This window comes from Hipposideros armiger, unplaced genomic scaffold (assembly GCF_001890085.2).
Source record: "Hipposideros armiger isolate ML-2016 unplaced genomic scaffold, ASM189008v1 scaffold_457, whole genome shotgun sequence".
NCBI classification, from domain to species: Eukaryota; Metazoa; Chordata; class Mammalia; order Chiroptera; family Hipposideridae; genus Hipposideros; species Hipposideros armiger.
Genome location: NW_017731807.1, coordinates 705,754 through 709,536, shown reverse-complemented (window position 1 = coordinate 709,536; position 3,783 = coordinate 705,754). Strand labels below are relative to the sequence as shown.

The window sequence follows — 3,783 nt, the reverse complement described above, 5'->3', positions numbered from 1 at the left end:
CCCTGGAAGAGCGCAATGATAATACCAACATGGGCCAGTGAAGCAATGTCCTCCACAACTAGACTGAAGAACAAAAGGACAGCAACTTGTTTGTTCCCCGTCCCCTGATTCCTCAGCACTGTTCCCCTCCCCCAATTCCCCAATAAAATCTTTTTAAAAAAATAATAAATAAAATAACTAAATAAAAAGCTGCAACATAAAAATAATGGCACCATGATTGTTCCATGGAAAGCATTCAATATGACATGCCAGCAATTCTTGGTATTATCAACTCTTTCTTAGAGGAGAGTATAAAACTGTTCTGAGATAAGAGGGATGTTCTGAGATGCAGGATGTGACACAGAACACAGGTAACCTTTGTCCCGCAGTCCCTCTCTGGCTAGCTAGGCTCACCCTCATCTTGTGTGGGTCTCCGCAAAACATGGCAGACTTCCCCAGCAGGAGTGGTGTTCAGTTTAATTATCATTACACCACCCAGTGTTCATTTTGCCAATGCCCATGGGAGGCAATTCTCTCAGTTCACTCATTCATTCACTCATTCATCCATCCTGCAAACATCCATTGATGTTTTTATGAGACACCCTTCTAGGCAGTGAGGTACTGTAGTGAACACAGATGACAATCCTGCCCTCATGGAGCTTACATTCTAATAGGGCAGTCAGACATTACACAAAATCAACAAGCAAATTATGCAGCATGTTAGAAGATGATAACATTTATGGAGAAAAGGCTAAAGGGCAAGGGGATGGGAGTGCCAGGATTGGGGACTGCAATTTTATTTTATTTCTTTTTATTACTTTTTAACAGATTCAATAATTTTAAAAAGATATTTATTATAATATAGCTAACACACAATATTATATTAGTTTCAGGTGTACAACATAGTTATTTAACATTTGTATACTTAAAGAAGTGATCACTATGATAAGTCCAGCAACTATCTGACACTGTACCACACTATCACAATGTTATTGACTATATTCCCTATGCTGTACATTAATCTCCATGACTTATTTGTTTTATACCTGAAAGTTTGAACCTCTTATTCCCCTTTACCTTTTTCTTCCCTTTTTACATTTTTCAATTACAGTTGACATTCAATATTATTTTATATTAATTTCAGGTGTACAGCATAGTGGTTAGACATTTATATAATTTAAGAAGTGAACTCCCTGACTAGTCTAGTACCCACCTGGCACTATACATAGTTATTAGCATATCATTGACTATATTCTCTATGCTTTACGTTACATCCCCAATACTATTTTGTAACTACCAGTTTGTACTTCTTAAACTCACCTTTTTCACTCTACCCTCCAAGCCCCCTCCCATCTGGCAACCATCAAAATGTTTTCTGTTTCTATGAGTTTGTTTCTGTTTTGTTTGTTTGTTTCTTTAGTTCTTCAGATTCCACATATAAGCATTGCATCTGTCTTTCTCTGTCTGACTCCACTCATACCTTCCAGGTCCATCCATGCTGCCACATATGGCAAGAACCCATTACTTTCCAAGGCCGAGCAATATTCCACTGTATATATATGCCACCTCCTTTTTATCAGTTCTTCCATTGACAAACACCCAAGCTGCCTCCACACCTTAGTCATTGTAAACAATGTTGCAATGAACATATGGATGCACACATCCCCTCTAAGTAGCGTTTTGGGTTCCATCAGATAAATACCCAGAAATGGGATTATTGGGTCCTCTTGTCTCTTGTTATAGCCTTTGTCTTAAAGTCTATTTTGTCTGGTGTGAGTATTGCTACCACAGCTGATTTTTTTTTTGTGAGTTTTTTGTTTGTTTACAGTTTCATGAAATATCTCGTTCCATCTCTTTACTTTCAGTCTTTGTGTGTCTTTCGATCTGAAGTGAGTCTTTTGTAGGCAGCGTATATATATATATATATATATATATATATATATATATATNAGTGAAACATACACAACAAATAATTCAGGGCATCCAACAGTTGGTGAGAGAAATTGGTGTTACCAAGAGGACACCTCAGAAGTTATTCATCCCTTTGCCAGAGATTGTGAAGCACACTCATAAACTCACTATGGAAAGACTCTATGCAGTTTTTACTGACTATGAACATGATAAAGTTTCCAGAGATGAAGCTGTTAACAAGATAAGATTAGATACAGAGGAACAACTAAAAGAAAATTTCCAGAGGTTGATTCATATGAAATAATAGAATCCTTCAATGTTGTTGCAAAGGAGGTTTTTAGAAGTACTATTTTGAATGAATACAAAAGGAGCGATGGTTGAGATTTAATTTCACTTAGGAATATAAATTGTGGGGTAGATATGTTTAAAATTCTTCATGGACCAGCATTATTTCAAAGGGGACAAACACAGGTGCTTTGTCCTGTTACATTTGATTCATTAGAATCCAGTATTAAGTCACACCAAATTATAACAGCTATAAATGGGATAAAAGATAAAAATTTCATGCTGCACTATGAGTTTCCTCCTTATGCAACAAATGAAACTGGCAAAATCACTGGTGTAAATAGAAGAGAACTTGGGCACGGTGCTCTTGCTGAGAAAGCTTTGTATCCTGTTATTCCCAAAGATTTTCCTTTCACCATAAGAGTCACATCTGAAGTCCTGGAATCAAATGGATCATCTTCTATGACATCTGCATGTTGTGGAAGCTTCGCATTAATGGATGCAGGGGTTCCAATTTCATCTGCTGTCACAGGTGTAGCAATAGGATTGGTCACCAAAAACAGTCCTGACAAGGATGAAATAGAAGATTATAGTTTGCTGACAGATATTCTGGGTATTGAAGATTACAATGGTGATATGGATTTCAAAATAGCCGGCACTAATAAGGGAATAGCTGCATTACAGGCTGATATTAAATTACCTGGGATTCCATTAAAAATTGTAAGGGAGGCCATTCAACAAGCCTCAGTGGCAAAGAAGGAGAAATTACAGATTATGAACAAAATTATTTCAAAACCTCGAGCATCTAGAAAAGAAAGTAGACCTGTTGTAGAAACTGTTCAGGTTCCATTATCAAAATGAGCAAAATTTGTTGGACCAGGTGGATATCATCTAAAAAAAATTCGGGCTGAAACAGGTGTAACAATTAGTCAGGTGGATGAAGAAACATTTTCTGTATTTGCACCAACGCCCAGTGCTCTGCATGAGGCAAGAGACTTCATTACCGAAATCTGCAAAGACGATCAAGAACAGCAATTAGAATTTGGAGCAGTATATATCACCACAATAACTGAAATCAGAGACACTGAAGTAATGGTTAAACTATATCCCAATATGGCTGCAGTACTACTTCATAACTCACAACTTGATCAACGAAAGATTAAATATCCTACTGCCCTAGGGTTGGAAGTTGGCCAAGAAATTCAGGTGAAATACTTTGGACGTGATCCAGCTGATGGAAGAATGAGACTTTCTCGCAAAGTGCTCCAGTCTCCAGCTACAACTGTTGTCAAAACTCTGAATGACAGAAGCAGTATTATAATGGGAGGATCTGTTTCACAGTCATCTCTAATTCTTCCCGGTGATATATATTTTTTTAAAGAGAATTCTAGAATGATATCTATGTGTTGCCTTACAGCCGATTCCAAGACCACCCCCTCTGCATTAGCCCCTGACCCTATTAGTCTTGAGAGAGTGTCTCGGTATGACCGAGGCCCGGTGGAATGATATCGGTAAAGCTCTCTCAGGGGGGCGGGGGGGTGTCTCAGTATGACTGGGACCTGATGGAATGATATCAGTTATCTCCCCTGGGAGGACACAGTAACGTCA

General features: G+C 38.1%; 1 pseudogene; it reads left to right on the top strand.

Moving 5' to 3' along the window:
- Window positions 1-3,727, top strand: part of LOC109395109 (polyribonucleotide nucleotidyltransferase 1, mitochondrial-like) — an 8,117-nt pseudogene extending 4,390 nt beyond the window's left edge.
- Window positions 3,728-3,783: the final 56 nt, after the last annotated feature.